The sequence below is a fragment of the Pseudophryne corroboree genome, chromosome 7 (genome assembly GCF_028390025.1).
Source record: "Pseudophryne corroboree isolate aPseCor3 chromosome 7, aPseCor3.hap2, whole genome shotgun sequence".
Classification (NCBI taxonomy): Eukaryota; Metazoa; Chordata; class Amphibia; order Anura; family Myobatrachidae; genus Pseudophryne; species Pseudophryne corroboree.
In genome coordinates, this window is record NC_086450.1 from 146,720,370 (window position 1) to 146,745,459 (window position 25,090).

Consider the following 25,090-nt stretch of genomic DNA (forward strand, 5'->3'; position numbering starts at 1 on the left):
TAACTTAATGGAAAAGGGTCTGGTTAAAAAATGTAAAAAAAAAATGCGTGAGGTCCCCCCTCCTAAGTATAACCAGCCTCGGGCTCTTTGAGCCGGTCCTGGTTGTTTAAATACTGTGAAAAAAATTGGACAGGGGTTCCTCGTATTTAGACAACCGGCACCGGGCTCTTAGTCCGGTCCTGGTTCCAAAAATACGGAGACAAAAATGTAGGGGTCCCCCGTTTACCAGCACCGGGCTTAACTAGCCAGGGAGATAATGCCACAGCCGGGGACACATTTATGTAGGTCCCTGCGGATGTGGCATTACCCCCCCAACTAGTCACCCTTTGCTGGGTATCCCTGGAGGAGTAGGGACCCCTTAAATCAAGGGGTCCCCCTCTCCAGGCACCCAAGGGCCAGGGTTGAAGCCCGAGGCTGTCCCCAGCACCCCTGGGTGGTGGGTGCCAGGCTGATAGCCATAAATGTGTCAAACAAATGAATATTGTTTTTTGTTGTGGAAAAACAAGGCCCAGCAAGCCTCCCCCGCTTGCTGGTACTTGGAGAACCTCAAGTACTAGCATGTGGGGAAATAACGGGCTCGCTGGTACCTGTAGTTCTACAACAACAAAAATACCCAAATAAAAACACAACACACACATCGTGAAAGTAAAAATTTATTAAAACACACTTACACACTCACACATACTTACCTACATCCCACGCCGATCACGTCCACTTGTCCAGGTAGAATCCAATAGGGGTACATGTAAAAATGAGAGAGAGATTACTTACCTACATCCCACGCCGATCACGTCCACTTGTCCATGTAGAATCCAATAGGGGTAAAAATAAGAATTTACTTACCGATAATTCTATTTCTCGTAGTCCGTAGTGGATGCTGGGGACTCCGTAAGGACCATGGGGAATAGCGGCTCCGCAGGAGACTGGGCACAAAAGTAAAGCTTTAGAACTACCTGGTGTGCACTGGCTCCTCCCCCTATGACCCTCCTCAAAGCCTCAGTTAGGATACTGTGCCCGGACGAGCGTACACAATAAGGAAGGATTTTGAATCCCGGGTAAGACTCATACCAGCCACACCAATCACACCGTACAACTCGTGATCTAAACCCAGTTAACAGCATGATAACAGAGGAGCCTCTAGAAAAGATGGCTCACTACAGCAATAACCCGATTTTTTGGTAACAATAACTATGTACCAGTATTGCAGACAATCCGCACTTGGGATGGGCGCCCAGCATCCACTACGGACTACGAGAAATAGAATTATCGGTAAGTAAATTCTTATTTTCTCTAACGTCCTAAGTGGATGCTGGGGACTCCGTAAGGACCATGGGGATTATACCAAAGCTCCCAAACGGGCGGGAGAGTGCGGATGACTCTGCAGCACCAAATGAGAGAACTCCAGGTCCTCCTCAGCCAGGGTATCAATTTTGTAGAATTTTACAAACGTATTTGCTCCTGACCAAGTAGCTGCTCGGCAAAGTTGTAAAGCCGAGACCCCTCGGGCAGCCGCCCAAGATGAGCCCATCTTCCTTGTGGAGTGGGCATTTACAGATTTTTGGCTGTGGCAGGCCTGCCACAGAATGTGCAAGCTGAATTGTACTACAAATCCAACGAGCAATAGTCTGCTTAGAAGCAGGAGCACCCAGCTTGTTGGGTGCATACAGGATAAACAGCGAGTCAGATTTTCTGACTCCAGCCGTCCTGGAAACATATATTTTCAGGGCCCTGACAACGTCTAGCAACTTGGAGTCCTCCAAGTCCCTAGTAGCCGCAGGCACCACAATAGGTTGGTTCAGGTGAAACGCTGAAACCACCTTAGGGAGAAACTGAGGACGAGTCCTCAATTCCGCCCTGTCCGAATGGAAAATCAGATAAGGGCTTTTACAGGATAAAGCCGCCAATTCTGACCCGCGCCTGGCCCAGGCCAGGGCCAACAGCATGACCACTTTCCATGTGAGATATTTTAACTCCACAGATTTAAGTGGTTCAAACCAATGTGACTTTTGGAACCCAAAAACTACATTGAGATCCCAAGGTGCCACTGGAGGCACAAAAGGAGGCTGTATATGCAGTACCCCTTTTACAAACGTCTGAACTTCAGGAACTGAAGCTAGTTCTTTCTGGAAGAAAATTGACAGGGCCGAAATTTGAACCTTAATGGACCCCAATTTCAGGCCCATAGACACTCCTGTTTGCAGGAAATGTAGGAATCGACCCAGTTGAATTTCCTCCGTCGGGCCTTACTGGCCTCGCACCACGCAACATATTTTCGCCAAATGCGGTGATAATGTTTTGCGGTTACATTCTTCCTGGCTTTGATCAGGATAGGGATGACTTCATCCGGAATGCCTTTTTTCCTTCAGGATCCGGCGTTCAACCGCCATGCCGTCAAACGCAGCCGCGGTAAGTCTTGGAACAGACAGGGTCCTTGCTGGAGCAGGTCCCTTCTTAGAGGTAGAGGCCACGGATCCTCCGTGAGCATCTCTTGAAGTTCCGGTTACCAAGTCCTTCTTGGCCAATCCGGAGCCACGAATATAGTGCTTACTCCTCTCCATCTTTTCAATCTCAATACCTTGGGTATGAGAGGCAGATGAGGGAACACATACACTGACTGGTACACCCACGGTGTTACCAGAGCGTCTACAGCTATTGCCTGAGGGTCCCTTGACCTGGCGCAATACCTGTCGAGTTTTTCCCAACGGTTTATAATCATGTGGAAGACTTCTGGGTGAAGTCCTCACTCTCCCGGGTGGAGGTCGTGTCTGCTGAGGAAGTCTGCTTCCCAGTTGTCCACTCCCGGAATTGCTGACAGTGCTATCACATGATTTTCCGCCCAGCGAAGAATCCTTGCAGCTTCTGCCATTGCCCTCCTGCTTCTTGTGCCACCCTGTCTGTTTACGTGGGTGACTGCCGTGATGTTGTCCGACTGGATCAACACCGGCTGACCTTGAAGCAGAGGTCTTGCTAAGCTTAGAGCATTGTAAATGGCCCTTAGCTTCAGGATATGTATGTGAAGTGATGTCTCCAGGCTTGACCATAAGCCCTGGAAATTCCTTCCCTGTGTGACTGCTCCCCAGCCTCGCAGGCTGGCATCCGTGGTCACCAGGACCCAGTCCTGAATGCCGAATCTGCGGCCCTCTAGAAGATGAGCACTCTGCAACCAACACAGGAGGGACACCCTTGTTCTTGGTGACAGGGTTATCCGCTGATGCATCTGAAGATGCGACCCGGACCATTTGTCCAGCAGGTCCCACTGGAAAGTTCTTGCGTGGAATCTGCCAAATGGGATTGCTTCGTAGGAAGCCACCATTTTACCCAGAACCCTTGTGCATTGATGCACTGAGACTTGGCTCGGTTTTAGGAGGTTCCTGACTAGCTCGGATAACTCCCTGGCTTTCTCCTCCGGGAGAAACACCTTTTTCTGGACTGTGTCCAGGATCATCCCTAGGAACAGAAGACGAGTCGTCGGAACCAGCTGCGATTTTGGAATATTGAGAATCCAATCGTGCTGCCGCAACACTACCTGAGATAGTGCTACACCGACCTCCAACTGTTCCCTGGATCTTACCCTTATCAGGGAATCGTCCAAGTAAGGGATAACTAAAATTCCCTTCCATCGAAGGAATATCATCATTTCGGCCATTACCTTGGTAAAGACCCGGGGTGCCGTGGACCATCCATACGGCAGCGTCTGAACTGATAGTGACAGTTCTGTACCATAAACCTGAGGTACCCTTGGTGAGAAGGGTAAATTTGGACATGAAGGTAAGCATCTTTGATGTCCCGAGACATCATGTAGTCCCCTTCTTCCAGGTTCGCAATCACTGCTCTGAGTGACTCAATCTTGAATTTGAACCTCTGTATGTAAGTGTTCAAAGATTTTAGATTTAGAATCGGTCTCACCGAGCCGTCCGGCTTCGGTACCACAACAGTGTGGAATAATACCCCGTTCCCTGTTGCAGGAGGGGTACCTTGATTATCACCTGCTGGGAATACAGCTTGTGAATGGCTTCCAAAACTGTCTCCCTGTCAGAAGGAGACATCGGTAAAGCCGACTTTAGGAAACGGCGAGGGGGAGACGTCTCGAATTCCAGTTTGTACCCCTGAGATATCACCTGATGGATCCAGGGGTCTACTTGCGAGTGAGCCCACTGCGCGCTGAAATTCATTGAGACGGGCCCCCCACCGTGCCTGATTCTGCTTGTAAAGCCCCAGCGTCATACTGAGGGCTTGGCAGAGGCGGGAGAGGGTTTCTGTTCCTGGGAACTGGCTGATTTCTGCAGCCTTTTTCCTCTCCCTCTGTCACGGGGCAGAAATGAGGAACCTTTTGCCCGCTTGTCCACGAAAAGACTGCGCCTGATAATACGGCGTCTTCTCATGTTGAGAGGCGACCTGGGGTACAAACGTGGATTTCCCAGCTGTTGCCGTGGCCACCAGGTCTGAAAGACCGACCCCAAATAACTCCTCCCCTTAATAAGGCAATACTTCCAAATGCCGTTTGAAATCCGCATCACCTGACCACTGTCGTGTCCATAACCCTCTACTGGTAGAAATGGACAACGCACTTAGACTTGATGCCAGTCGGCAAATATTCCGCTGTGCATCACGCATATATAGAAATGCATCTTTTAAATGCTCTATAGGCAAAAATATACTGTCCCTATCTAGGGTATCAATATTTTCAGTCAGGGAATCCGACCACGCCAACCCAGCACTGCACATCCAGGCTGAGGCGATTGCTGGTCGCAGTATAACACCAGTATGTGTGTAAATACATTTCTCTATCGTCCTAGTGGATGCTGGGGTTCCTGAAAGGACCATGGGGAATAGCGGCTCCGCAGGAGACAGGGCACAAAAAGTAAAGCTTTAGGATCAGGTGGTGTGCACTGGCTCCTCCCCCTATGACCCTCCTCCAAGCCTCAGTTAGATTTTTGTGCCCGGCCGAGAAGGGTGCAATCTAGGTGGCTCTCCTAAAGAGCTGCTTAGAAAAGTTTAGCTTAGGTTTTTTATTTTACAGTGAGTCCTGCTGGCAACAGGATCACTGCAACGAGGGACTTAGGGGAGAAGAAGTGAACTCACCTGCGTGCAGGATGGATTGGCTTCTTTGGCTACTGGACATTAGCTCCAGAGGGACGATCACAGGTACAGCCTGGATGGTCACCGGAGCCTCGCCGCCGGCCCCCTTGCAGATGCTGAAACGAGAAGAGGTCCAGAATCGGCGGCAGAAGACTCCTCAGTCTTCTTAAGGTAGCGCACAGCACTGCAGCTGTGCGCCATTTCCTCTCAGCACACTTCACACGGCAGTCACTGAGGGTGCAGGGCGCTGGGAGGGGGGCGCCCTGGGAGGCAAATGAAAACCTTTTTTGGCTAAAAATACCTCACATATAGCCTCCGGGGGCTATATGGAGATATTTAACCCCTGCCAGAATCCATTAAAGAGCGGGAGACGAGCCCGCCGAAAAAGGGGCGGGGCCTATCTCCTCAGCACACAGCGCCATTTTCCCTCACAGAAAGGCTGGAGGGAAGGCTCCCAGGCTCTCCCCTGCACTGCACTACAGAAACAGGGTTAAAACAGAGAGGGGGGGCACTAATTTGGCGTTAGAAATATATAAAAGATGCTATAAGGGAAAACACTTATATAAGGTTGTCCCTATATAATTATAGCGTTTTTGGTGTGTGCTGGCAAACTCTCCCTCTGTCTCTCCAAAGGGCTAGTGGGTCCTGTCCTCTATCAGAGCATTCCCTGTGTGTGTGCTGTGTGTCGGTACGTGTGTGTCGACATGTATGAGGACGATGTTGGTGAGGAGGCGGAGCAATTGCCTGTAATGGTGATGTCACTCTCTAGGGAGTCGACACCGGAATGGATGGCTTATTTAGGGAATTACGTGATAATGTCAACACGCTGCAAGGTCGGTTGATGACATGAGACGGCCGACAAACAATTAGTACCGGTCCAGACGTCTCAGAAACACCGTCAGGGGTTTTAAAACGCCCGTTTACGTTAGTCGGTCGACACAGACACGGACACTGAATCCAGTGTCGACGGTGAATAAACAAACGTATTCCTTATTAGGGCCACACGTTAAGGGCAATGAAGGAGGTGTTACATATTTCTGATACTACAAGTACCACAAAAGAGGGTATTATGTGGGATGTGAAAAAACTACCGTAGTTTTTCCTGAATCAGATAAATTAAATGAAGTGTGTGATGATGCGTGGGTTCCCCCCGATAGAAAATTATGGGCGGTATACCCTTTCCCGCCAGAAGTTAGGGCGCGTTGGGAAACACCCCTTAGGGTGGATAAGGCGCTCACACGCTTATCAAAACAAGTGGCGGTACCGTCTATAGATAGGGCCGTCCTCAAGGAGCCAGCTGACAGGAGGCTGGAAAATATCATAAAAAGTATATACACACATACTGGTGTTATACTGCGACCAGCGATCGCCTCAGCCTGGATGTGCAGAGCTGGGGTGGCTTGGTCGGATTCCCTGACTAAAAATATTGATACCCTTGACAGGGACAGTATTTTATTGACTATAGAGCATTTAAAGGATGCATTTTCTATATATGCGAGATGCACAGAGGGATATTTGCACTCTGGCATCAAGAGTAAGTGCGATGTCCATATCTGCCAGAAGATGTTTATGGACACGACAGTGGTCAGGTGATGCAGATTCCAAACGGCACAAAGGTGTATTGCCGTATAAAGGAAGAGGAGTTATTTGGGGTCGGTCCATCGGACCTGGTGGCCACGGCAACTGCTGGAAAATCCACCGTTTTTACCCTAAGTCACATCTCTGCAGAAAAAGACACCGTCTTTTCAGCCTCAGTCCTTTCGTCCCTATAAGAGTCATATCTGCCCAGGGATAGAGGAAAGGGAAGAAGACTGCAGCAGGCAGCCCATTCCCAGGAACAGAAGCGTTCCACCGCTTCTGCCAAGCTCTCAGCATGACGCTGGGACCGTACAGGACCCCTGGATCCTACATGTAGTATCCCAGGGGTACAGATTGGAATGTCGAGACGTTTCCCCTTCGCAGGCTCCTGAAGTCTGGTTTACCAAGGTCTCCCTCCGACAAGGAGGCAGTATGGGAAACAATTCACAAGCTGTATTCCCAGCAGGTGATAATCAAATTACCCCTCCTACAACATGAAAAGGGGTATTATTCCACATTATATTGTGGTACTGAAGCCAGAAGGCTAGGTGAAACCTATTCTAAATCTAAAAAAATTTGAACACTTACAAAGGTTCAAATCAAGATGGAGTCACTCAGAGCAGTGATAACGAACCAGGAAGAAGGGGACTATATAGTGTCCCGAGACATCAGGGATGCTTACCTCCATGTCCAAAATTTGCCCTTCTCACTAAGGGTACCTCAGGTTCGTGGTACAGAACTGTCACTATCAGTTTCAGACGCTGCCGTTTGGATTGTCCACGGCACCCCGGGTCTTTACCAAGGTAATGGCCGAAATGATGACTCTTCTTCGAAGAAAAGGCGTCTTAATTATCCCTTACTTGGACGATCTCCTGATAAGGGCAAAGTCCAGGGAACAGTTGGAGGTCGGAGTAGCACTATCTCGGATACTGCTACAACAGCACGGGTGGATTCTAAATATTCCAAAATCGCAGCTGATCCCGACGACAAGTCTGCTGTGCCTAGGGATGATTCTGGACACAGTCCAGAAAAAGGTGTTTCTCCCGGAAGAGAAAGCCAGGGAGTTATCCGAGCTAGTCAGGAACCTCCTAAAATCAGTGCATCATTGCACAAGGGTCCTGGTAAAGATGGTGACTTCCTACGAAGCAATTCCATTCGGCAGATTTCACGCAAGAATTTTTCAGTGGGATCTGCTGGACAAATGGTCCGGATCGCATCTTCAGATGCATCAGCGGATAACCTTATATCCAAGGACAAGGGTGTCTCTCCTGTGGTGGTTACAGAGTGCTCATCTTCTAGAGGGCCGCAGATTCGGCATTCAGGATTGGATGCTGGTGACCACGGAGGCCAGCCCGAGAGGCTGGGGAGCAGTCACACAAGGAAAAAATTTCCAGGGAGTGTGATCAAGTCTGGAGACTTTTCTCCACATAAATATACTGGAGCTAAGGGTAAATTTATAATACTCTAAGCTTAGCAAGACCTCTGCTTCAAGGTCAGCCGGTATTGATCCAGTGGGAAAAACATCACGGCAGTCGCCCACGTAAATAGACAGGGCGGCACAAGAAGCAGGAGGGCAATGGCAAAAACTGCAAGGACTTTTCGCTGGGCGGAAAATCATGTGATAGCACTGTCAGCAGTGTTTCATTCCGGGAATGGAAACTGGGAAGCAGACTTCCTCAGCAGGCACGACCTCCACCCGGCAGAGTGGAAACTTCATCGGGAAGTTTTCCACATGATTGTAAACCGTTGGGAAATACCAAAGGTGGACATGATGGCGTCCCGTCTGAACAAAAAACGGGACAGGTATTGCGCCAGGTTAAGAGACCCTCAGGCAATAGCTGTGGACGTTCTGGTAACACCATGGATGTACCAGTCGGTGTATGTGTTCCATCCTCTGCTTCTCATACCTAAGGTACTGAGACTTATAAGACGTAGAGGAGTAAGAACTATACTCATGGCTCCGGATTGGCCAAGAAGGACTTGGTACCCGGAACTTCAAGAGATGCTCACAGAGGACTTATGGCCTCTGCCGCTAAGAAGGAACTTGTTTCAGCAAGTACCATGTCTGTTCCAAGACTTACCGCAGCTGCGTTTGACGGCATGGCGGTGGAACGCCGGATCCTAAGGGAAAAAGGCATTCCGGAAGAGGTCATTCCTACCCTGGTCAAAGCCAGAAAGGAGGTGACCGCACAACATTATCACCACATGTGGCAAAAATATGTTGCGTGGTGTGAGGCCAGAAAGGCCCCACGAAGAAATTTCAACTCGGTCGATTCCTGCATTTCCTGCAAACAGGAGTGTCTATGGGCCTCAAATTGGGGTCCATTAAGGTTCAAATTTCGGCCCTGTCGATTTTCTTCCAGAAAGAAGTGGCTTCAGTTCCTGGAGTCCAGAAGTTTGTCAAGGGAGTATTGCATATACAACCCCCTTTTGTGCCTCCAGTGGCACTGTGGGATCTCAACGTAGTTCTGGGATTCCTCAAATCACATTGGTTTAAAACCAGTCAAATCTGTGGATTTGAAGCATCTCACATGAAAAGTGACCATGCTCTTGGCCCTGGCCTGGACCAGGCGAGTGTCAAATTGGTGGTTTTTTTCTCAAAAAAGCCCATATCTGGTTGTCCATTTGGACAGGGCAGAGCTGCGGACTCGTCCCCAGTTCTCTCCCTAAGGTGGTGTCAGTGTTTCACCTGAACCAGCTTATTTTGGTGCCTTGCGCCTACTAGGGACTTGGAGGACTCCAGGTTGCTAGATGTTGTCAGGGCCCTGTAAATATAGGTTCCAGGACGGCTGGAGTCAGGAAAACTGACTTGCTGTTATCCTGTATGCACCCAACAAACTGGGTGCTCTTGCTTCTAAGCAGACTATTGCTAGTTGGATGTGTAATACAATTCAGCTTGCACATTCTGTGGCAGGCCTGCCACAGCCAAAATATGTAAATGCCCATTCCACAAGGAAGGTGGGCTTATCTTGGGCGGCTGCCCAAGGGGTCTCGGCTTTACAACTTTGCCGAGCGGCTATTTAGTCAGGGGCAAACACGTTAGTAAAATCCTACAAATTTGATACCCTGGCTAAGGAGGACCTGGAGTTCTCTCATTCGGTGCTGCAGAGTCATCCGCACTCTCCCGCCCGTTTGGGAGCTTTGGTATTATCCCCATGGTCCTTTCAGGAACCCCAGCATCCACTAGGACGATAGAGAAAATAAGAATTTACTTACCGATAATTCTATTTCTCGGAGTCCGTAGTGGATGCTGGGCGCCCATCCCAAGTGCGGATTATCTGCAATACTTGTACATAGTTACAAAAATCGGGTTATTATTGTTGTGAGCCATCTTTTCAGAGGCTCCGCTGTTATCATACTGTTAACTGGGTTCAGATCACAGGTTGTACAGTGTGATTGGTGTGGCTGGTATGAGTCTTACCCGGGATTCAAAATCCTTCCTTATTGTGTACGCTCGTCCGGGCACAGTATCCTAACTGAGGCTTGGAGGAGGGTCATAGGGGGAGGAGCCAGTGCACACCACCTGATCCTAAAGCTTTACTTTTTGTGCCCTGTCTCCTGCGGAGCCGCTATTCCCCATGGTCCTTTCAGGAACCCCAGCATCCACTACGGACTCCGAGAAATAGAATTATCGGTAAGTAAATTCTTATTTTTTTCTATCCAACAGTCAAAGACACTCTGTGACATGTCTATTTGTATGGTGTCATGAAAATAATCCTCCACCATTATTTGCATGGTTAACGATGGAGTTTCGGTAGAGGTGTCACTAATTTTAGGCAATTCTTTTAGACCCGACCAGATGTCAAAATGTTGAATTGACTCCTCTGAATCACCACTGGGTCTTTTGGGAAAGCTAAGTTTTTTCTGGCAGCTGCCTCAGAAACTGAAGGAGGAGATGTTGTCATGTCATTTACCACTTGAGCTGCCAACTTGAGAGAAAGACACATCATAAGACTTAAACCTAGGAAATAAAGGAGTTGATCTACAAGTTTGACATACTTTGCGGAATCGCTTCATTTCATCTCCTTTAATTTCTCCAACTGATTTTCCAAAAGCCTAATTAGGGGAATCATCTGATTCAAGCTAGCAGTGTCTAAACTCACTTCACATGTGGCTATTTTAAAGGGTTTGAGCACCTTGCACAATACAGAAAGTATTCTCCACTGCCATTGGCTAAGGTACATGCCTCCTTCTCTGCCAATGTCATGGCTTGTTGTATAGTTGTGGATGGATTTTTGCTCTTCCTTCATCTGTCGAAGCATACTGTGTAAAAGATGGAATTCCACCTAGTTATCACATCTTGCTTTAGTTAGTGATATGGCAAACTGAACTTTCTTGCAGGTACTGCATGCTGCAGCTGAATGTCAAAAATGTCCTGAAAATTTTGAGGCCACAAACAGCATCTCCTGTACGCCCCTATAAATTTAAAAAAAAATCCCTGTACAACCAAGTTGATTGTGTGAGTGAGCCAAACATGGAATGTGTGTGAATTCACCTAGCTGTAATGCACTCACAATATTTGTGGTGCTATCACAAATCTTGAAGAGAGTCCAAGTGGGGCAAGCCATTTTGCTATGACATCCCTTAGTTTTTCTAAGAGGTTGTCAGTGGTATGCCTCATAGTTAAGCCGGTGATACACAGAGCAGCCTGCCTCTGAATGAGCTGGCGTTGTTTGTTAGATACTGCTGCTGCAATTCACCCACCCAGTGGGCTGTCAGTTATGTAATCTTTAATTTGCCCACTACTGCTTATCCACATGTCTGTGGCTAAGTGGACAGTGGGTACAATGGCATTTTGTAGACCAATAATAACGTTTTTTTAATGTCCTGGTATAGCCGAGGAATGGCTTGTTGTGTAAAATGGTACTGAGAAGGAATTTGATACCAGGGACACAGGACCTCAGTTACAGTAACTGTGCAAACCCACCGCATTGATGGTGGATATTGGATGCAGCTCTAATACTAGCATAGCTGTGATGGTATCAGTGATCCACTGTGTGACTGGGTGAGAATGGTCATACTTTGATTCGTTTTGCAAGGATTCACAGTAAACTTTCTTTTAAATTGTACTCTTCTTGGTCCCATTCTGGGATGAAGGATTCTTCTAGGGAGTCTTGGATAGGGGAGACGTCAACTACCCTTAACAATTTGGATGCAGGACTACCTACGATCATTACTGAGGATGTTGAGGATGAAGGTGTTGGCAGTGTAGATTGCAGGTGAAGGGATGTAGTTTAGACAAGGGCGCTAGCTGATGCTGGACTGCTTGTTGTTATTTTTTAGCAAACGTTTTTGATTTTCCCAAAACTTTCCATAAGCTTGCTGAAAATTATGTAATAGGGAGGAGGTCCTAGATGGTGAAAGTCCATGCCTTTACTTACTGTGGTTTTACAAACACTACAGATGGCTTGACAATTGATGTCAGGATTTGGGTAAAAATGATTCCACACATAAGTGGTGGATTTGTTGGTTCCATACCCAGGCATGCCAATGGCCTTCTTCTTATCATGGCCGAGAGCTGCTTCCACTGGTGCCTGACTTACACAAACAATTGCCTCATCCTCAACATCCTCATTAGCATTGGCATAAGCTACACAAATATCCCACTCATCATCTTGCACTTCCATAGTGGCATCCTCACTTTCTATGTCATCAACTATACTTCTGCTGCTCATCCCCATATTTGCAGAAAACCCCACAGAAAGTGTGGAAGGTGGATTCTCTGTGACTACAATATCAGAAAGGTCAGGCTCACAAATAGCACTTGAGGACACACTTAGACTCTTCTCAAGGATTTGTGACATTTCTATTTCTGAATGCAGTTTTTATTACTACTACCTTAGTTGGTTTCATTTTTTACACCTCTTCAAGATGTCATGAGAAGCAGCAGAACCATCACTCATACATAAAGTCCAAGACCTTAGTTTTTCCTTGTCACTGCGTGTGGTGAATGCCATGTTGTCAATTTTATGTTTTTCTGTACCAAATGTTCCCTTTTTCTTTTCTACTGTATATTGTATTTGTTATTGCAGATACCCTGACTTAAACCCTCTATGCCAGTGGTTCCCAACCTCGGTCCTCAAGTACCCCCAACGGTTTATGTTTTCCAGGCCTCCTCACAGGATTGCAATTGCAATAATTTGCTCCACCTGTGGGTCTTTTATAATGTGTCAGTGAGTAATGAATACACCTGTTCAACTGCTAGGTGACCTGGAAAACATGAACTGTGGGGAGTACTTGAAGACCGAGGTCGGGAAACACTGCATTGTGCCCTTGAGCATCGGCTTTATATGACATTGAAGGACCAGTTTTGTTATCATGGCTAGTTGCAACAGCTGCAGCACTAGTATTTGCTTGCTGCTCCTACTCTTTTCTCGACTGATCATTGTGATCCATATTTATGAACACACTCAAGTTGTACAAAAACTACTAGAGGTTAATAGTATTATTCATTTACTTTTACTTTTGAAAATTGTCACTCACTGCAGAATCACAGTACTTACAGTATATGTTATGGATACTCTGTGGGGTACAGACTGCATTGTCACAGTACTTATATGTCAACTACACAGTGGGGTATAGCACAAAAAAAGAAATAACTTTTTCTAACTTTATTTTAAACTTTGTTTACAAATGAACCTGGGGAATTACACCACTTACGTGAATGCAGTGGGTACGGCCTGCGGAGTCACAGTACTTATACATTATGGATACACAATGGGGTATGGCCGGTGAAGTCATAGTAAATGTACAGTATTGAAACACAGTGGGGTACGACCTGCAGAATCGCAGTACTTGTATATTATGGATACACAGGGGCATATGACCTGTGGAGTCACAGTACTTGTACGTTATGGATACCAATTTAGGTATGGCCTGTATTGTCACAGTACTTGTATGTTATGACTATACAGTAGGGTACAGCACAATAAAATTGAACTTTTGACTTTTTTGTAACTTTTCTTGACTTTTAAGGTTTTTTTACTTTTTTTAAACTTTAAAAAAATTATTTGTTTTTAACTCTTTTTTTACTTTTTTTTACTGGTGCGGATGGGCACTGGACAGGTGTGCCATCAGCTTTGAAGTGGATGAACACTGGACAGGTGCATCGTCAGCACTGGAGTAGATGGACATTGGACAGGTGCATCATCAGCACTGTTGCGGATGGACACTGGACAGGTATGTCGGCAGCACTGGAGCAGATAGACACTGGATAGCTGCATCAGCAGCACAGGTACATATGGACACTGGACAGCCACTTCTGGATGTACATAGCACAGCCACTTAATGGACACAGCACAGCCACTTAATGGACACAGCACAGCCACTTGTATGGAGTCTGGATACAGCATAATGACTTATATGGATAAAGACCCAGCCACTAGTATTAAGACCAGAGTACAGCGCAGCATACAGCAACATGCCTTGTACACAGAACAGCCTCTTGTATTAGTCTGGAGTCTGGACACAGCAGCTTGATAAGCAGAGCACAGTGCAGCATACAGCAGTGTGCTGAGACAGTGAAATCATACCAAATGACTGCTGCAGGTTCCTTAAATAGAATCCAAAACCTGTGAAAATCTAATGCCAGCAGTATGATGTTTTGCCTCAATCTGGACTCTAAGTCTGGCGGGATCACCTGAGCCACGACGAGTTTGGATTCCAGGTAATATGAACCGCTCATCTCTAATTAGTACATTATAAATATATCATGCTAGCAATATAGACATTTAAGACATAACTTTACATATTAACTTTGGAATATAGAATATGTAAAATACACAACATTTAAACAGCGATTTTTGATCCCTATGGTAAGTACACCACAAGCACCAAAACCACTTAAATATTTATTGGCACATAGGGCACTACTCCATGAATGGGGCAGAGGTCAGTGGCAAATTTCCCATTTATTCATGTGAGGCATGTGCCTAGGGTCACTTCTTAGGGGGCAGCACTTGGGCACGTTTCATTACTTTCAATCTGAAATTACCAGTACCTACAAAATATGTCCGCTTTAATGTACTGTACACCATCTTCAGTTGAGTTTGATTGGGTAGGACATGTGCAGACTGCCCTGTAAGTGTGCCAACCCGGAGACAGTTGTGTATACCCCTTTAAAATATAAATAACAGTGTGCAACCTGATAACTCATTTGGCTGGTAAAGCGGGGGTTAAGGGACAGACCCGTTTGTGAAGTGGCAGGATAGAGAGAGAGCAAGTGGAGCCTTGTGGGAAGAAGAGGGCAGTGATGCAGGTTGTTGGAGAGAAGCCATTGAAGGAGCTGGTGTGTGACAAGGAGCGGAGCAGAAGAGCTGATTTGGTACGAACCAGGTGGTCACACGAGGCGGTGGAAAACATTGCTGCAGAGTCAAGGCAGCAGGTGCTTCTGTGGGTGTGGAGATCCGGAAGAGTAGGCGTGAGATGTCACAGCTGGGAACCGGACACCATCGGGCTCATGCAGAGGCACGGACACCCCGGCCATTTTGAGAGAGTTGAAACCAATAAGACAAATTCTGGGAGGGACTGAAACAACCTGTGAGATTCGGAGTGAGTAACAGTTTGTTGTGGACTGCAGGAGGGTGAGTGCTAAGCCCTATTCTCCATTGTCGCACACATGTACTAATCATGACCGCATGGAGTAAAGGAGTGCTACCAGACCCTTTATTTAGAATCACGCAGAGTGACCCCTGTTTCAACACAGTATTAACCAGCACAGAGACACTGAGCTGTTTAGGGAGTAAAATACTGAGTTATTCATTCCAAGAGATAATTACTACAGAGACAGTTGCTTGTTAGAGGTTACCCCATCTGTGTCATCCCTGTCTGTCTACCCCTCCCCTTAGAATGTAAGCTCTCACGAGTAGGGTCCTCTTCCCTCATGTGCTTATACTTTTCTTACTTTAATAATCCTCAACTGCCCAGATCCCACAGTTTTGACCACCTGGAACTTATCTCTGTTTACTGGTGTAGTTATGCTTAGTTGCCCTGTACTTGTCCTATATTGTATTCAACTGTAAGTCACTTTTCCTGTTTTTTATGTGCATTTGTACTCTGTAATCGGGCGCTGCGGAACCCTTGTGGCGCCATATAAATAAAGGATAATAATAATAATAATAATAATTATCCACATCCTTCTACAACATTGGAGTACAGTGGCATTTACTAACTGAGACTCAGGATCAATCTTTCTTCTAAAAGTGCAGTTATACCACAGTCCTCCCCATTGCAACATTGTGGCACTGTATGATCCATGAACTCCAACGTAAATTACCGATGAAGATTTATACATTCTTTTTTGAGTATTAGGGATCTTTAGAAAAGTAGCAATTTATATTGAAAAGTGTTCTTAATCACTGTTTTTCTGTAATTAGAATGATTGAAACCATTGAGTTATTGAATGCCCCAGTGTATTGCGAGATGTAGCTAAATTGATTTTCTTGTTATTCGTCATCTTTGTAAAGTTTTCTTCCATTTTCATTATTGTAGTTATCCACTACTTGCCATATGATTAATTACCATCTTTAGTCCAGAAGTCCTTGTGGCCTAATAAAAGAACTTCCTTTGGAGATTGCTGTCATTGAATCACTCTTGCATATCAATCTATCCTACCTCCTTGAAACCGATACAATGAACAAGGTATGAGGGGAACATCTTAGGGAAAGGGTCTATCACCTACTGTAGCCACTGGTCCCTCCTCCAACCACTTTGACACCTGCCAACCCCGGGGTGTTACATAAGCTGTCCTACTTAGTAAATGTGTATACATACAGTAATTAAAAAATAAATGGAATGTCATAACTCATGGCTTGTTTTATTATTAGTTTAGATAATACTAAACTACCAATCGACAAAATGAGTGTTTTAATCAGACAATGAAAATAATAAAATTGGATGGCAGGGGTAGCCAATACTGCCTAGAGGTGCACTAACCCCTATATTTGCCCCTGGCAGAGGCATACTAAGTATAGTATAAAATAATTCTGAAACCTAAAACTGGAATACCCTTGGGACTAGAAGTTTGCTCAGTTTATAAAAACACTTATGTACGGTTGGGTGCCTAATGCATTAAGGTCGTTCCTTCAATTCTTATAATTCAGGTGCAAGAGGATCATATCTGATAATCCAGGTGTGAGAGGACCATATGGGATCTGGAATACTATTCTGTAAACAGCACTGTGTCAATCAGCAGATAATAAATTAATCGCAATTTTAACAAATAATGAAGCCTCAACTGCCAAACACAGTAGTCTTATATTGTCTAGCACAGTTCTGAATATGGACCAGATACAGGGGCGGATCTAGAGGGGAGGTGGCCCATGTGCAGGCTCTGTCTGGGCCCCCTCCTTTCTAGCCGGCAGCGCTGTAGCTCTGGGCACTAGGGTCGCTAGGTGACCCTAGTGCTGTCCCAGGGTCTAGTGCGCATGCACAAGCCTCTGAGAAAATGGTGGTTGCAGCCATTTTCCCAGTGATTTCCTGCAGGATGCTGCCAGGTTAGGCATCCTGCCGCGCTGACTGATCAGTAGTGATCGGCAGCGCGGCAGGATACCGCCGGGTTGGGCATCCTGCCATGCTGACCGATCAGACACTGCGACAGGGTGCAGGGAGGCAAAGGGGCCAGAAGGTCTTTCTGTAAGTGATGGCTGCTAAAACATTATCTTCAGGACTGCCGGCCACTCTGTGTATTTGACTGGTCGCATCGTTTGCGACCAGGTCAGATAACTCACTGTCTGGTGTGGTCACAAACATTGCGACTATGCCAGACAGGTGGTTAAAGAGTTTCCGGGTTTCTGTGGCAAATACTTTTTGCATTACACTCTTGCATTCTTACATTACCTGCCACAATCTTTTTATCACTATCGCCTTGTTAGAATTGTTTAGGGTGCGTCATCAGGATTGTGTGCTATGTATCGTTGGATAAAAGTGTAAGAACACCTGTTTACCGGGCATATCACTTGCACCAAGTATAGGATAGTGAAAGTGCGCCCTGATGAAGATGCCTGTCAAACTAAGTACAGATAGAGGTTGGGTGCTCTACAAAGATGCAAACAGCTCTGCAAACCATCAAAAATGAGTATTTATATTTGTGCACACAATGCAGAGCAATTAAGGTCGATTTACGCGTGCAAGTCAACAACTTGCCCTTACATTACTAATGACTTAAAAAGCTAAATTGCTCCTTCACAATTTATGCAAGGAAATGTTATTCATATGAGTATATAACACTTTATGGTGCTAGACACGATAATAGCTGGAGAATCTGAAAGTAAAGCGCTACAGAATATGTGTGCGCTATATAAATAACTGGTAATAAATAAATAAATAAAATAAACATAATCATTATTGGCATAACAGAAAAGCAAACCATGATGTTGCTACACAACAAACACAATTTAAAAAAGGTTAAGCCTTTCGTACTGCATTATCCTTCACCTTTGCTGAGCCTGGAGTCGGGGATTAAAAACACAATACAGCTATTTAAAAACTGATTATTATATACCATAAAAGCTGCATAAACAGAACTATTTCTCAAGGTATTTCTACATTAATGCATCATGCATAACAAAGCTGATGTACAGTACTCAAACACAAAACTTCTCAACCAACAACATAAACATCATTTCTATGCATTGCTAACAAGAAGAAAAAAAACCCTGAAGATTTCATGACTAGTGAACTTACTGCTGTGGAATTAGAAATATGACATTTGTGAGATGAGATTGCACATTAAGATATAGACAATTTCTGGCTAGAATCTCATCTGTGTATTTTAAGGTTTAAGAGATTTATAAATGATTTGTACAAACTGTGCCCAGTATGTTCTGGTGGTAGAAAACAAATAAACCTTTTTTCCATTTCATACAGGATTTGCATTTTAATCAGAAATAAAACATGTTCATTTAACCTTTGCTGCAGTACAGGCAATCTATATTATAACTACTGTTGGTGGTGCAGTAAGATGAATGTGAATTTGGGCCATGATGGGAGCTATACAACAATTATTATTAACATGCATAAATTGTATATGGCCTGTATTGATCATGTACACTTATACATACATATTGCAGGAGTAGGAGAGTGTGTGGTGCCTTCAGTATTGAATGCTTGCTATTTATACACATGCAAGTCTTAGTACTGTCAATAAGGCATAACTACGAATGTTTTCACTGCAGGAAGCACTGTAGATAGTTGAAGTATCTGTTGGAAAAATAAAGTTATGTCTTAATTCATGCTGAGAATTCCTCTCAATCTTGCTCATAATGGATTTTTTATTGTTCCGAAAATAATAGACCACAATTTGGAGGTAAAACCGGCAGAAAGTGAAATCCAACATCTTATCTGTAAATACTGTAGTCTACAGAACAAGCAGTGCCTCTGATTTTATCCCTGAATAAACAATGTACATTCTAAATTATAGAGGAGCTGGAAATCCGTCAGAATGTTGATATTAGTGGAGAACTTGCTCAATGCACAAACCCGAGGGGGCTATTTAATGTTTCGCTTGTGATAATGCTTAATATGGGAAAGCGATAGGACCTTCGAACATACTGTATCACTCCCTACCGCCACCACCGCATTCATCCAATTCTTTAACTTTCATGAACTCACAAGGGAAAAGGAGTTTTTTGTGCCCATATTATTTCCCTATACAATGTATACTGTGGGAGCAACAGATTCTAATAAATTTAATGCATGGTATTGTAATTGCCTTAATCTGTGAGTCTTATATTTACCAACCTATAAATCTCTTGGATGAGTTTATTATCACAAAAGCCCGGATAACAACATCATGTTAATCCAACGCCAAATGGCTAAATGGAGTATGACTGATATCTTCAATGGCTCTCAGGGCCGGATTAAGGGGGGGGGGCGAAAGGAGCGGTCGTCCCGGGGGACCCAACACATTTGGGGCCCCCACACCCAGGAGCGTAGCAGTCTCCCCCCCCCCTCCCAGCAGCTCAGCTTTTCATTAACAGAGCTGCCGAAGAGGTGTTCCTTGCACAGCATTTCATAGTCTCGCGGAATTTCAATGCAGCATCCCGCAAGACTATGAAATGCTGTGCAAGGAACACCTCCTCGGCGGCACTGTTAACCACTTAACTGATAATTTCCCCCCCAAAAAAACGCTCTGAAATTGTCAGATTTTTTTTATGAGTGAATTAGGTGAAGAACATGAATATAACCCTATCCAAAATTATTTTAGTTAAAAAAAAATGTTAAAAATATATTTTTTTAATTTTCCAAAATCGAAACATCGATCTGGAACATCGTGACCATCGAAACATCAGAATCATTACAACCATCGCGGCTTTCATTTTGAAAGCCGGGACTGCCTCCAGGTACACAGGGTGGGCTTGGAGGGTTCATTTACACTCCCCAGCGGCTGCTATTGTCTGCAGCCGCTGGAGGGGGGTGTCCTGCCGTGCTGACCGATCATAAGCAGTGATTGGCAGCACGGCAATCAGTAGGGGAGAGTGCAGGGAGGCAGAGCCGGGACCTTCCGGTCCCTCTGTGAGCAGCAGCGGAGGAAAGTTTCCCTTCACTGCCGCTGCTAACACTGTTTATCTGACGGGTCGCATCCTGTGCCACCAGTTCAGATAGAGCACTTGCAGGCATGGTCGCATCTGATGCGACCATGCCAGGCAAGTAGTTAATGAATAGCTGAGCTTCCGGGAGGGGTAGGAGACTGCTACGCTCCTGGGTGTGGGGGCACTGACTCCGGCATCCGCTGCTCCACCGCTCGCTGGACAGGTACCGTGCGCGCATGTGTCTGCGTATGTCTGTGTGTGTGTTGTGGGTGTGTGTGTAGCATGGGTGTATGTGTGTGTGTGTGTGTGTGTAAGGGGGTGCTCAGGGGTCTTTGTCATCTACTTGAGTGGGTGCCCCCACAACTTCATTGCCCAGGGCCCCCACCAGGCTTAATCTGGCCCTGATGGCTCTTAATCAGCAATAAGATGAAACCGAGTATATCACTCAATAAGGTTCCATATCACTGAAAATGTTAATAAATGGTTGAATCTGTCATTTTCTGAAATACTGTATAAGTAATTGTGTTGTTCAGTGATATTACAATAACTCTATCTGGCTTGCAGATTAGTACAGCTGGGTAAACACTGGCAGATATATTGGCCGTTCACTCACAAACCTGTCAGTGGGCGTGTACCCTGATATGACTGAACGACATCATTCACAGACACATCACATCAGCTGTGCAGCAAGTCAATGCCCCATATATCTACAGATATATAACCGCATCCTGCTATGTGTATGGGCTGTCACTTGCTGTAGGGACCGCCGGTGACTGACATCTCCACTGGGCGGGCAAATTTAAATGCCCACACAGTTGCGACGTCATCGGACGGGTGATTAGTGAGTGTGTATGCAAAATCATCAGGGTCATAGGTATTAGAGATGTGCACTTGAAATTTTTCGGGTTTTGTGTTTTGGTTTTGGGTTCGGTTCCGCGGCCGTGTTTTGGGTTCGACCGCGTTTTGGCAAAACCTCACCGAATTGTTTTTGTCGGATTCGGGTGTGTTTTGGATTCGGGTGTTTTTTTCAAAAAACACTAAAAAACAGCTTAAATCATAGAATTTGGGGGTCATTTTGATCCCAAAGTATTATTAACCTCAAAAACCATAATTTCCACTCATTTTCAGTCTATTCTGAACACCTCACACCTCACAATATTATTTTTAGTCCTAAAATTTGCACCGAGGTCGCTGGATGACTAAGCTAAGCGACCCTAGTGGCCGACACAAACACCTGGCCCATCTAGGAGTGGCACTGCAGTGTCACGCAGGATGGCCCTTCCAAAAAACACTCCCCAAACAGCACATGACGCAAAGAAAAAAAGAGGCGCAATGAGGTAGCTGTGTGAGTAAGCTAAGCGACCCTAGTGGCCGACACAAACACCTGGCCCATCTAGGAGTGGCACTGCAGTGTCACGCAGGATGGCCCTTCCAAAAAACACTCCCCAAACAGCACATGACGCAAAGAAAAAAAGAGGCGCAATGAGGTAGCTGTGTGAGTAAGCTAAGCGACCCTAGTGGCCGACACAAACACCTGGCCCATCTAGGAGTGGCACTGCAGTGTCACGCAGGATGGCCCTTCAAAAAACACTCCCCAAACAGCACATGACGCAAAGAAAAAAAGAGGCGCAATGAGGTAGCTGTGTGAGTAAGCTAAGCGACCCTAGTGGCCGACACAAACACCTGGCCCATCTAGGAGTGGCACTGCAGTGTCACGCAGGATGGCCCTTCCAAAAAACACTCCCCAAACAGCACATGACGCAAAGAAAAAAAGAGGCGCAATGAGGTAGCTGTGTGAGTAAGATAAGCGACCCTAGCGGCCGACACAAACACCTGGCCCATCTAGGAGTGGCACTGCAGTGTCACGCAGGATGGCCCTTCCAAAAAACACTCCCCAAACAGCACATGACGCAAAGAAAAAAAGAGGCGCAATGAGGTAGCTGTGTGAGTAAGATAAGCGACCCTAGTGGCCGACACAAACACCTGGCCCATCTAGGAGTGGCACTGCAGTGTCACGCAGGATGGCCCTTCCAAAAAACTCCCCAAACAGCACATGACGCAAAGAAAAAAAGAGGCGCAATGAGGTAGCTGTGTGAGTAAGATAAGCGACCCTAGTGGCCGACACAAACACCTGGCCCATCTAGGAGTGGCACTGCAGTGTCACGCAGGATGGCCCTTCCAAAAAACACTCCCCAAACAGCACATGACGCAAAGAAAAAAAGAGGCGCAATGAGGTAGCTGTGTGAGTAAGCTAAGCGACCCTAGTGGCCGACACAAACACCTGGCCCATCTAGGAGTGGCACTGCAGTGTCACGCAGGATGGCCCTTCCAAAAAACACTCCCCAAACAGCACATGACGCAAAGAAAAAAATAGGCGCAATGAGGTAGCTGTGTGAGTAAGCTAAGCGACCCTAGTGGCCGACACAAACACCTGGCCCATCTAGGAGTGTCACGCAGGATGGCCCTTCTAAAAAACACTCCCCAAACAGCACATGACGCAAAGAAAAAAAGAGGCGCAATGAGGTAGCTGTGTGAGTAAGCTAAGCGACCCTAGTGGCCGACACAAACACCTGGCCCATCTAGGAGTGGCACTGCAGTGTCACGCAGGATGGCCCTTCCAAAAAACACTCCCCAAACAGCACATGACGCAAAGAAAAAAAGAGGCGCAATGAGGTAGCTGTGTGAGTAAGCTAAGCGACCCTAGTGGCCGACACAAACACCTGGCCCATCTAGGAGTGGCACTGCAGTGTCACGCAGGATGGCCCTTCCAAAAAACACTCCCCAAACAGCACATGACGCAAAGAAAAAAAGAGGCGCAATGAGGTAGCTGTGTGAGTAAGATAAGCGACCCTAGTGGCCGACACAAACACCTGGCCCATCTAGGAGTGGCACTGCAGTGTCACGCAGGATGGCCCTTCCAAAAAACACTCCCCAAACAGCACATGACGCAAAGAAAAAAAGAGGCGCAATGAGGTAGCTGTGTGAGTAAGATAAGCGACCCTAGTGGCCGACACAAACACCTGGCCCATCTAGGAGTGGCACTGCAGTGTCACGCAGGATTGCCTTTCAAAAAAACACTCCCCAAACAGCACATGACGCAAAGAAAAAAAGAGGCGCAATGAGGTAGCTGTGTGAGTAAGATAAGCGACCCTAGTGGCCGACACAAACACCTGGCCCATCTAGGAGTGGCACTGCAGTGTCACGCAGGATGGCCCTTCAAAAAAATACTCCCCAAACAGCACATGACGCAAAGAAAAATTAAAGAAAAAAGAGGTGCAAGATGGAATTGTCCTTGGGCCCTCTCACCCACCCTTATGTTGTATAAACAGGACATGCACACTTTAACCAACCCATCATTTCAGTGACAGGGTCTGCCACACGACTGTGACTGAAATGACGGGTTGGTTTGGACCCCCACCAAAAAAGAAGCAATTAATCTCTCCTTGCACAAACTGGCTCTACATAGGCAAGATGTCCACCTCATCATCATCCTCCGATATATCACCGTGTACATCCCCCTCCTCACAGATTATCAATTCGTCCCCACTGGAATCCACCATCTCAGCTCCCTGTGTACTTTGTGGAGGCAATTGCTGCTGGTCAATGTCTCCACGGAGGAATTGATTATAATTCATTTTAATGAACATCATCTTCTCCACATTTTCTGGAAGTAACCTCGTACGCCGATTGCTGACAAGGTGAGCGGCGGCACTAAACACTCTTTCGGAGTACACACTTGTGGGAGGGCAACTTAGGTAGAATAAAGCCAGTTTGTGCAAGGGCCTCCAAATTGCCTCTTTTTCCTGCCAGTATAAGTACGGACTGTCTGACGTGCCTACTTGGATGCGGTCACTCATATAATCCTCCACCATTCTTTCAATGGGGAGAGAATCATATGCAGTGACAGTAGACGACATGTCCGTAATCGTTGTCAGGTCCTTCAGTCCGGACCAGATGTCAGCATCAGCAGTCGCTCCAGACTGCCCTGCATCACCGCCAGCGGGTGGGCTCGGAATTCTGAGCCTTTTCCTCGCACCCCCAGTTGCGGGAGAATGTGAAGGAGGAGATGTTGACAGGTCGCGTTCCGCTTGACTTGACAATTTTCTCACCAGCAGGTCTTTGAACCCCAGCAGACTTGTGTCTGCCGGAAAGAGAGATCAAAGGTAGGTTTTAAATCTAGGATCGAGCACGGTGGCCAAAATGTAGTGATCTGATTTCAACAGATTGACCACCCGTGAATCCTTGTTAAGCGAATTAAGGGCTCCATCCACAAGTCCCACATGCCTAGCGGAATCGCTCCGTGTTAGCTCCTCCTTCAATGTCTCCAGCTTCTTCTGCAAAAGCCTGATGAGGGGAATGACCTGACTCAGGCTGGCAGTATCTGAACTGACTTCACGTGTGGCAAGTTCAAAGGGCAGCAGAACCTTGCACAACGTTGAAATCATTCTCCACTGCGCTTGAGACAGGTGCATTCCACCTCCTATATCGTGCTGAATTGTATAGGCTTGAATGGCCTTTTGCTGCTCCTCCAACCTCTGAAGCATATATAGGGTTGAATTCCACCTCGTTACCACTTCTTGCTTCAGATGATGGCAGGGCAGGTTCAGGCGTTTTTGGTGGTGCTCCAGTCTTCTGTACGTGGTGCCTGTACGCCGAAAGTGTCCCGCAATTCTTCTGGCCACCGACAGCATCTCTTGCACGCCCCTGTCGTTTTTTACAAAATTCTGCACCACCAAATTCAAGGTATGTGCAAAACATGGGACGTGCTGGAATTTGCCCATATTTAATGCACACATAATATTGCTGGCGTTGTCCGATGCCACAAATCCACAGGAGAGTCCAATTGGGGTAAGCTATTCCGCGATGATCTTCCTCAGTTGCCGTAAGAGGTTTTCAGCTGTGTG

At 46.2% G+C, this 25,090-nt stretch overlaps 2 long non-coding RNA genes across 2 annotated transcripts in view; one reads left to right on the top strand and one right to left on the bottom strand.

Moving 5' to 3' along the window:
• Positions 1-16,458, top strand: part of LOC134943467 (uncharacterized) — a 61,867-nt gene extending 45,409 nt beyond the window's left edge. The window contains exons 2-3 of the long non-coding RNA XR_010181554.1: positions 13,723-14,323; positions 16,147-16,458. This is a non-coding gene — a long non-coding RNA (uncharacterized LOC134943467). The remainder of the gene's footprint in view (positions 1-13,722; positions 14,324-16,146) is intronic.
• Positions 16,459-18,316: 1,858 nt separating this feature from the next.
• LOC134944830 (uncharacterized) overlaps positions 18,317-25,090 on the bottom strand; it is a 147,688-nt gene continuing 140,914 nt past the window's right edge. The window contains exon 3 of the long non-coding RNA XR_010181963.1: positions 18,317-18,855. This is a non-coding gene — a long non-coding RNA (uncharacterized LOC134944830). The remainder of the gene's footprint in view (positions 18,856-25,090) is intronic.